Genomic DNA, 12,016 nt, shown 5'->3' on the forward strand with positions numbered 1-12,016 from the left:
GGGACATGTTTGTAAGACCATTATCCTTTTTTTAGCTTAGGTCACTTTTGCACACAAAAGGCTTTCTCTTGGGCTACCTTAAAATGAGAATCTTTAATTTCTTGTTGGTTACTTTGCATTCATGTTGCATAAGCCAAATTTCATAATCAAAATAAAATAAACCCTTGATTCAACGTCCAGTGGCATTTTTATAATCAAATTCAAAACACTTAATAATTACGATTATTATTGTGCGCCACAAGCCTTAAGTGGTGGAGAATGAGTGAGAATGAAGCATTCCTACCCTTACTCTGATTATTTTGGACGCAAGACGCTTGGCTTGTTGTCTAGAATAATCACCTCCGCCCATAGACTTTAGTACAATATAATCACAAACATTCTTTCATAAAACCCTTATTCAAGGTAAAAACAAAACAACTCATCAAACTCTTTTTTGTGACTTAGGGCATCATTCCGAAAACCCTTTTTTCAAAGGTAAAATCAACCAACACACAAATATTTTCTACTCCGAACTACGGAGCTCTGATTCCTCATCCCCGAATAAGTGATACATAGGCACAAGGGCCCCAATCCTTGGTGAGCACTATAATAATAAAAACACCCCCCTTCTTTTCACACATTCTTTTGAAAATAAAACAATAATAGATAAATCCCATGTATGTAAAACAGTCCAAATGGTTCCCATGGAGTACCATGGACGTAAGGGGTGCTAATACCTTCCCCTTACGTAATCGACTTCCGAACCCAAATCTCGGTTGTGAGACCGATTCCTTATTCTCTTTTAGCGCTTCACGTGCGCGTCTCTTTTCCGAGGGTTTTATCGACTATTTCCCCTTTCCTCTCCGATAGAGGAAAACTAAATAAAATTCGATGGCGACTCTTCTGACTTTGCCTCTCTTTGGCATTCTCTTTAGTCCCGGTTTCATTATCGTGAAATCCCGGTAGCGACAATACCAAATCTCTATCATGCATTAAAACCGACATTTTTATTGCCCGACCTCAGATAGTTGTGACTTCTACATAAGTCCAATTACGGTTGCTTAACATAGAGCTAAATTTGACCCTCAAGGCATAACATTTTAGTAAGTGAGATTGTAAGTCTCCCATTTTTCATGGCACTGTGTGGATACTTGACCTTTTTTCCTTTCATGGGAGCTAGTGGCATACTTGTTAAATTATCCAAGTTGGAGCCCTTCTCATGGAAGATGTCTTGGTTTAAGGATTCATACTTGTGAATGAATGGTTGAGTGTTCTCCAAAGAATGACTTAATCAATTAAAATCATCATTAACACTTGACTAACTCTTGACTAACTCTTATTAATATTGCTTTACTTTCAAGTCATTTACTATTATGCAATTTAAATTTTATTCATTTATCATTCATTGCAATTTACATTTCATATAACTTGTTTATGATTATGTCATTTTCACTTTGCTCATTTGAGGCATATCTTGTGATTGTATATATATATATATATATATATATATATATATATATATATATATATATATATATATATATATATATATATATATATATATGTGTGTGTGTGTGTGTGTGTGTGTGTGTGTGTGTGTGTGTGTGTCTATATATATATATATATATATATATATATATGTTATATATATATATATATATATATATATATATATATATATATATATATGTTTGTGTGTTTTGATTTTGTTTGTGGTCTTAGGACCTTAAAACACCTAATAAAAATAAAATAAAAACTAAAAAACATTTAGTGGACTGTTAAACTGGATCTGAACTCTTGGACTTAGGATTAGGCAACATTCTCTGTGCAAAAAGGACTTGGTTAATGCCAATATTCTGAGACCGAGCTATTGTAAATTGAGCCTTCATTTGATACAAGCCTTGATATTTGTTTGAATTCATCTGCTACTCTATCTTTGTGCTTAATTGTTATTTTGATCTTGTGTCTGATGCTTTGCTCTGAGTTGATCAAGTAATATTTCATCTGATACATGGGAAGATAATGAGGACTGCTAGCTATTGGAATTTCTTGCTTGGATGTGGCATTCTTTATTTGATGCCTTGATCTTTAGGATGTATAGATATTTCCCATTGCTTGATAAAAGTCCAAAGGAAAATCGGCTTCTATATGACATTCTTGTCTATTGGATTGCATCCCATTGGTCAAATATTTTCAACCCTTAACTTTTAAATTTTTGCTTAGGATGACCCTCTTCATCTCCTCCCACTTCTTAAATTTCAAAATCTCCCCCTGTAATGGTAAATTCATGACCATCAAGCTATGGATAAGTTTAAAGTCAATAAAACCAGAGTCGCCACCGCACTTTTATTGTTTCCAAAGGAAAAGGGAAAAGTACAAACAAAATGCAAAGATAAGAAGTTTTCAAATCAAACCTAATAAAATGCCAGAGATTACAAGTAGGGGGTTGGTTACACAGAGGGAAGGTGTTAGCACCCAAAGTGTCCTAGGTACTCCTAGGGAGCCCTTTTTTATATGTGTATGTGTTTTTTTTGGTATACAATGATGTTTGAGAAAAATAAAGTATGAGGATGAGAAAAGAATTCCTTAATTATATTTTTGTGTTTGACAAGACCTTTGGACTTGTGCCTACGTACCAACATAAAAATGAAGATTCAAAACCTCGTAGTTCGTGGTAACAATTTCAAAATGAGTGAATTGTTTTTAACAAAAGTTTAATTGAGAAGGGAACAAAGGGCCAAAAATTTGAATGAAGTTGTTAGTTCTTTTTGTCTTTTGAAATTTTAAGTCATTATGATTAGATTTATTTACAAGTTTGATTTAAGAAAGAATTTGAAAATTCAATGGCATAAGGCCAAAGTTTCTAATTTGAAATATGGTCTACGTTTGAAATCACAAGAAAATAAAGTTTTTGAAAAAGGGGAGAGATTTTAAAATTTAAGAAGTGGGAGAAGATGAAGAGGCTATCTTAAACGGAAAATTAAAAGTTAAGAGTTGAAAAGATCTGACCAATATGATGCAATCCAACAGACAAAAATGTCATATAGAAAATCCACTTTCCCTTTGGACTTTGAATCAAGCAATTAGCAATATCCAAACATCATGAATATCAAGGCATCAAATAAATATAGCCGCATCTAAGCAAGCAAATCCCATAGCTAGCAGTCTTCTTTGTCTTCTCATGTATCAGATGAAATACTCCTTGATCAACTCAGAATAAGGCGTTAGACACAAGATAAAAATAACAGTTCTTTCATCAAGACAATGTAGAAGATGAGTTCAAATGAATTCCAAGACTTGCATCAGATGAAGGCTCGGTTTACAATAACTTGATCTCAGAATGTTGGCATTGGCCAAGTCCTTTTTGCACAGGGAATGTTATCCAGTTCTAAGTCCAAAAGTTCAGATCAAGATCAACAGTCCACCCAACATTTTTTAAGGTTTTTTTTTGTTTATTAGATGTTTTAAGGTCCTAAGACCACAAACAAAATCAAAAGGCACAAATAAAATATATACAGTTACAAGATATGGCTCAACTGAGCAAAGTAAAAATGACATAAACATAAACAAGTTAAATGAAATGTAAATGACAATGAATGATAAATGACTAAAAATTAAATTGCATGAAGTAAATGACTTGAAAGTAAAGTAATATTAATAAGAGTTAGTCAAATGTAAATCAAGATTAATTGAATGTTAGTGGTGTTTTGCTTTTTTATTGATTAAGTCATTCTATGGAGAACACTAAACCATTTATTCACAAGCATGAATCCTTGAACCAATACATCTTCCATAGGAAGGAAAAAATGCCAAGTTTCCAAACAATATCATGAAAGATGGGAGACTTACAATCTCACTTACTAGAATGTTATACCTTTAGGGTCAAATTTAGTTGTATGTTAAGCAATCGTAATTGGACTCATATAGAAGTCACAACTATCTGATGCCGGGCAATAAAAATTTAGGTGTTAATGCATGTTAGAGATTTGGTATAATGAACCAAACTCCTAAAATATACCACACACTAAAAGAAAAGATCAAGAGGGATGGACTCATCTCATCCATACTTGTATTGGTTCATCTGACACAAGGTCATTGATGAACCAATTAGCCTTAGGATATTTGAGATTTCATTGGTCAATGAAAGGAATGGGGAATAATAGGGATGGAGATGAAGGGGGAGAGGAGTGAGAGAAACACAAATTGGTCATGGAATGAATTTTATCAAATTAAAATCATTCATTCTTTTTGGGAGATGAAATGTACATTTCATCAATCCCCTAAATTCAATGATTTTAATCCAACAAAAGTCAAATCAACCTTGACCAAGGCCCAAACAAATAGTCAAACATCACAAGACCATAAAGATGACTCAACATAATTTTTACACATTTAATAAATTAAAAATCAATTTAAAAATGCATTAAAATACAAATTAGTTTGGTCAAAACCTAAAACCTCTTCAAAACACCAAATAAATGGCTAAGAGATTTATCCTAGGTCAAACAAGGTCATAGGACCTTAGACAAAAAAAATCGTTATTTTCGAAAAGTCAGACGTATTTTTAAATAATTAAAAATATGCACAGAAACATTTAATTCATGAAAAATTACAAAATTAATCCAAAAAATAATTTTAATTCAGAAAATGAAAGAGAAAAATATTTAAAGATTTTTGGTGAAAGTCCCATATTTTTTGGATTAAAAATGAAAATTATGAATTAAACAAAATAAAGCAATTAAATGAAAAATCAGAAAATACAAAAAAAATAAGGGACATCAGATCTTCCTCATTAATTAAGGTGGCATATATGATGGCCAGAAGCGCGCATTCCACCAACACTTTAGTCAACGTGCGTACACACGTGGTAATTAAAATGGATGGCTAAGATTAGAAGATAAAAGGAAGATCTCATGGTTCAAGACATTGCCAACACATCACCGGAGTTAGGGCCCCGGTCTTCTTCTCTGGCGGACCTCACCGGACTGATCCACCACCAACCACCACCAAAATGAAAAACAAGGACAAGGATTTAAAGAAAAATTGCTCAAGAGCTCGAATCTGGCTTCATTTTTCTCCAATTCCAAGTATATAAAAAGATACAGGGATTTGAATTTTGAGGATCATGAATTGAGTTGCTTCAATTTGACCTCAAATTAACTCAATCTTGTTGCCTACATTGGTATGACTTCAGCCAAACAAAAATCACAAAGAATAGTGAAGAATTGAGGGAGAATCGAAGAGATGAAAATTCTGAAAATTACCTTCGAGGGAGCTTTAACCTTGCTTGATCTTGATCCCAATTATGCTTGGCTTGGCTTCAGAAGCTTGTAGGAATTGATTAAGATCAAAGAGAGGCTTGGACTCTTGGAGTTTCAATCTTAAAACAGAATGAGATTTGAAGCTCGATTTTCAAATGAAAACCTTTAATATTATCCTTTAATGGTGAGGGTTTGGATTGCAGGTTCAAAGCTTGGGCATGAGGTCCTCAATTCTGAGCCATGAGGGTAGTATTTATAGGCATTATGATTCATTTCCACACACTTCCAAAATTTGCTAAGTTTAGCAATTCACCTTGAATGCTTGCATGTGCATTTGATAGGCCCGTAAAGTGATGTATTCAGGTCCAAAATTGCTTGTGAATCATGCTGAAATCATGTCATGTCTCCATGCATTGGAGTTTAAAATGTGAACGTGAAAATCATCCAATTGGTCCCTTGAAAAGAACCCATGCGCAAGTCCTTCATTCTTTGGCCAAATGAGATGATCTTGGAGTTTTTGGAAAGGTGAGATCAAGGGGAGAAAATTTCATGTTGAACACTCTTCCATTTGAAGCCTGGATCATGATGGATGTTGAGGTGGAAGTTTGGGAACTCAAACTTATTTGAAAATTTTCTAAGTACCAAGCAAAATGTTCACTTCTTCCACCTTGAATAACATTTACTATGAAATTCAAATGGAAAAAGTTCCTTCATAAAAGTTGTATATATTTCAAACCTATTCATTTTAGTCACAAAGTTGACCTCATTTGGATTTGGCATGAAGCGGTTATGCATTTTAGAAGTTGTGGAAAATCAATTGTTCAATGGTAATGGCCCAAAATGACCTATAATGTATCCTCTTGGCACATGCATTTTCAATTTGAATTTGAACTTATTACAAACATAAAAGTTGAAAAGGACACACTTAATTTGATCATGGAACTATAATGGATTTCATATCATAACAATTGAGCAAGTTATGGTCCTTGGAAGTTGACCTCCTAGCTAGGGTTCAGACAAAATGACCTATAATCTTTCACCATAAAAAATGAGTTTCCAAGCAAAACTAGCTCTTGACTTAAACATTAAATTTGTTTGGAATGTCATAAAGAGTAACTATTATCTTAGAATCATTTTCATATGACAAAAATTGTAGGAGATAGGGTCTAGGGAACCCCAGTTTTAACCAGTTGACTTTTTTTGGTCAACCACCATGAACCAACTTGCAAACTTGATACTCTCCTGATTTTTGGGACTCATGGAGGATCATATATGATTAAGATGATGTAATATGAAGTATCACTTGCAATATTTGATCAAATGATGAAGAAACTTGTTGAGGAAGTCACATAAGATACCCAGATGAATTGGGGCTTCCAAGGCAAACAAGCTTCAAACTCTTGATGATTTCTTGATCAAAATTACATGTGAAGACCATGGGGATCCATATATGATGTCTAGAGACAATGTAAACCATATATTGATTGATATCCTTGCATTGAGGGTCTTAAACCCTAAATATGAGCTTGATGGAGCATGGGTGATCACACACACTACCTACAAAAGCAACAACTATACATTGACATATTTTTGGTATTTTTCCTAGTGAATAATGAAATATAAAGTATGATACAATCAAAATGTGATTTGTGATCTCTCCTAATGCAGACTCAATGAATGAGGGGAAGGAGGGGGCCAAGGTGTGATCCCAAAGCCAATGCAAATGATGACATAACATGAGGGATCTTAGGGTCAAAATTATGGTCTTACAGCTGCCCATGTTGAAGGACATTATAACTGAGGATGTGAAGGTTAAAATCTTCATATCAACTCAGTAGAATGGACTTAAATAACAACATATATAAACAAATTTTGGTCCCTAAGAGACCTCATGATGCATATGATATGAATGTTAAAATAATATTTGTAGGGTATAAATTGCCACGAAGGAAAAGAATCCGGAGAGACTGAAAGTCCATGGGAGCATAATGCATTCCATAAGGAAAACTCACTGAGGAGACAGAGACTTTGGGGGATAAAAGGCTATGCGTAGGCCAGGCTACAACTTGAAAACTGCTGGAGACACGAGAAGAATTCCATGAAAATAAATCAATGGAAGGACTCGGTTGGGGATAAAGGGAAAATCTGCAGTGGAAACGGGTAAATTAGAACAAAACTGAGATACTCATACCAAACAAGGGATTGACGATTTCACCGAGGAAATACACACTCAAACTCAACTGGGGAAGAATGATCTTCAATACAGGAGTGCCGGAAGTATATTATATATTCCAGTTACTGGGTAGGAAGATAATGTACTCTGACTGAGAGACATCCGTTACCGATTAGGGTAAACATATCAAGGATGACTCGTTGAGAAACAAGAGGTGCATTCGTTACCAGTTACTGGGTAAGAACAACTTGTTGGGGATATAGGATTTACGATTACCGGTTACTGAGCATAAGAACAAAGAAAGAGAATATTCGTCACCGGCTAAAGTGAACATATCAAGGATAAACTCAAAAGGAAGAATATCCGTCATCGGTTAGGATGAACATATCAAGGATGGACTGCCGGGGAAAAATAGGAATTATATTTATCAGTTACTGGATAGAATACCAAAGAGAGAATATCCGTCATCGGTTAAAGTGAACATATCAAGGATAGACTAAACATGGGGAAGCAGGATTTATAACTACCGGTTACTAGGCAGAAGACCGCAAAAAAGGAGAAAATTCGTCATCGGTTAAGATGAACATATTAAGGATTAACTCTATGGGGAATAAAATAGGGATTCCAACTACCCTTTTTACTGTGTAGAAAACCATAAAGGGAGAATATCCGTTATCGGTTAGGATGAACATATCAAGGATAGACTGCCTGGGAAAACGTAAAAATGAATCCGCTGGGGGATAACAAAAGGAAGTAAATTACAATTTATTGGGTATTGGGCAAAAGTAATGTACTCAAAAATCGAGAAGAATATTACCAGTTATTGGGTAATAGACTCTAAGGGGACTAAAAGTATCTATCTAGGTAAGAGCTAGAAAGAAACAGTCAAACAAAGACTCAACCCAAATGAGGATATAACTCAAGGGGAGTGGTTTCATCCAGATGATTAACTGGGGAGGAAACTGAAACAACAATCATCCACGAGGAAATAACTCAGTGGGGAAATGAGAAAGGTTAAATTCTTTCTGCTTAATGGGCTGACACTCTACCATTGAAGGAGGACAGATGCACCAAACCTGTATGGGGAAATAATATCATCGTAGCAGGGAATTAGAATAATAAAATCAAATGCAATAACAAATGCATAATGAAGCATCTGATGCTGTATTTTATGCATGAATATGTATATGTTTGATGATTATGCTGATAAAACTTATCACAAAGGATAAATATCACAGATTTGAATCACCACTGCAACACTCGACTAATCTCAACAAGATGGGAACACCAACTGGAGGAAAATGTTGGGGATGAACACCAATAATCCGGATCTGAATAACTCAACCCTAGCTGGGGAAAGGAGAAAAAAGATTTACTGAGGATCCAAGTTGTCAACTCTGTGGAGAATTTTAGGTCAACACCATATCAAATGGGGGACAACGTCGCAGAGGACCAAATTAAACATTGCTCAAGACCAAACACTGTCTGGAATCAGAGATCTTCGACATCTAAAGATGGACTCAACCGAGGAATACAGGAGATAAAACTCTGCACGGGTCTAAGCCAATTTACTGAGGATGTGAGGTTTCAACTCAGTTGGGAAAATTTTCAAAAGGGATTGATCACCATTTCAACTCTACTAGGGATAAATGATGAATCGTTATGTAATTATTGCCAAACCAACTACCTGAGGGAGACCGACAACGCTCCGCATTTCAAGACTTACCTGTTCTTGGATTGTTGTTGATATTCTTTACGGAAACCAATTTTTTAAAGTAATTGCTTTTGTATCCTTAAGAAAAAAATGGTTTTAATTTATTAATTCATTTCAAAATTATCATCATAAAATTCAATTTTATTTAGCTGAAATAAATAAGAGTAGAAACAATTGGATAAAAAGCTCAACTTTATTTACTAGAATGGTAGTTTGTAAATGACAAGACTCCATAAATCTTTTACAAAAGTTGGAAATGGTAATTTACATAGAAAAAGGGATACATTGAATACAATGATCACTACTCTTCCTACCAAACTTCAATATCTACTGTACTCTTGGCTTTGGTTGAGAATGACGAATCAGAACCAAATGACATGCTCAAAACCGCTCCAATGGCCAGGACCAACTGAATGTAGTTACTTGCCATAATCCTTAATTTTCCTAGATTGCCCCAAGGTGGGGTACTCAATCTACTGGGATAAATTTCTGTTTTTTATGTCTCTAACTTTTGCCTGGATCGCCCTTGCGGGTTTTCAATCCATTGAGACGCTCATTTTTGCCTAAGCCTCCCTTTCGGGTTTTCAGCTTAGCGAGTTGTTCTTTTATAATTTTAGGCGAAGTATTTCTTAACTGCATCGGCATTCACAAGACGAGTGAACTCTTCGCCATCCATAGTTGTAAGAATCAAAGCACTGCCTGAAAAGACCCTCTTCACAACATATGGGCCTTCATAATTAGGAGTCCATTTTCCCCTAGCATCAGGTTTGAAAGATAAAATTCTCTTGAGCACAAGGTCACCTTCTCTGAACACACGAGGCCTGACCTTCTTATCGAAAGCTTTCTTCATTCTCTGCTGATATAACTGGCCATGACACATGGCAGTCAATCTTTTCTCTTCTATTAAATTCAGCTGGTCATATCTGGTTTGGCACCATTCAGCTTCAGTTAGCTTGGCTTCCACCAAGACACGCAGTGATGGGATCTCAACTTCCACGAGGAGCACAACTTCCGTACCATAAACAAGAGAGAAAGGGGTTTCCCCTGTTGAAGTGTGGACGGATGTACGATACCCATGTAGAGCAAATGGGAGCATTTCATGCCAATCTTTGTAGGTTACCACCATCTTCTAAATGATCTTCTTGATGTTCTTATTTGCAGCTTCAACAACCCCATTCATCTTAAGTCTATAGGGAAAAGAATTATGATGTGCAATCTTGAAGTCCTTACAAAGAGCTTCCACCATATTATTGTTCAAGTTCGATCCATTATCAGTAATGATCTTACTCGGCACACCATAACGACATATAATCTGATTCTTGATAAACCTCACAATAACTTGCTTGGTCATATTCGCGTAAGATGTCGCTTCAACTCGCTTTCTGAAGTAGTCAATAGCTACCAGAATGAAACGATGTTCGTTTGAAGCTTTGGGCTCGATCATACCAATCATATCAATTGCCCACATGGATAAGGGCTAGGAGAGGAAATAACATTCAACAGTGTCGGAGGAACATGAATTTTATCTGCATAAACTTGACACTTGTGGCATTTCTTCACAAACTTGCAACAATCAGATTCCATTGTCAGCCAATAGTAACCTGCTCTCAACATCTTCTTTGCCATAGGAATGAGTACCAAAGGAACCTTCATGGACTTCAGTCATCAACAGGTTTCCTTCGTGTCTATCCACCCATCTGAGAAAAACCATATAGAAGTTTCTCTTGTAAAGCACATCGCCATTCAGGTAGAAGTTTCCAGCTAATCTCCTCAAAGTCTTCTTATCTTTCAAAGATTCCCCAATCGGGTAAAGTTTACTTTGGAGGAAACACTTGATATAAAACTACCAAGGCTTTTCATCTTTGACCCCTTCAACAACAAACACATGAGTTGGCCTATCAAGACGCATCACAGTTAAATTGGGAACTTCATTCCAAAATTTTACCACAATCATGTAAGCCAACATTCCAAGAGCATCTACCATCCGGTTTTCATCTCGAGGGATATGATGAAACTCAACTTTTGTAAAGAAAGTTGAAATTCTTCTCGCATAATCTCTATATGGTATTAAACCGGGTTGATTCGTCTCTCATTCATCTTTGATTTGATTTACAACCAAAGTTGAATCTCCATGGATGTTAAGATATTTTATTCTGAGATCAATGGCCTCTTCAAGCCCCACAATGTAAGCTTCATACTCAGCCATATTATTTGTACACTTGAAGGCCAATCTAGTTGTAAATAGAAAATGAGTGCCTTGAGGAGTAATAATCACTGCCCCAATGCCATTACCATACGAATTAACAACCTCATCAAATACCATGCCCCAACGGGAACTAGGTTTTGGCTCTTCTTCAACAATGGTTCATCACAATCTTTCCTCTTCAAGTACAAAATCTCTTCATCAGGAAAATCATACTACACTGACTGATAATCTTGAATCGGTTGGTGAGCCAAATGGACAACCATGACAATACCTTTAATAGCTTTTTGAGTTTGGTATTCAATATCACACTCTGATAACAACATTTGGATCCATTTTGGATATTAACCAAGTAGTATGATTCATCATATATTGGCATAGACGCTTAGCAGCCCAAGCCAATGTGCAACAAGTCTTTTCCAGCATAGAATGCCGAGTCTCACAGTCGGTGAACTTCTTACTGAGGTAGTAAATTGCATACTCTTTCTTTCCAGATTCATCTTGCTGACCAAGAACACAACCCATACTCTCATCAAGCACAGTTAAATACATAATCATCAGTCTTCCTTTAACATGAGTCGACAGAATCAGAGGCTCAAGCAAATACTCTTTGATACTGTCAAACGCTTTGTGGAAGTCTTCGGTCCAATCACAAGACTGATCTTTCCAAAGAAGCTTGAATATTG

This window comes from Lathyrus oleraceus, chromosome 5 (genome assembly GCF_024323335.1).
Source record: "Lathyrus oleraceus cultivar Zhongwan6 chromosome 5, CAAS_Psat_ZW6_1.0, whole genome shotgun sequence".
NCBI classification, from domain to species: domain Eukaryota; kingdom Viridiplantae; phylum Streptophyta; class Magnoliopsida; order Fabales; family Fabaceae; genus Lathyrus; species Lathyrus oleraceus.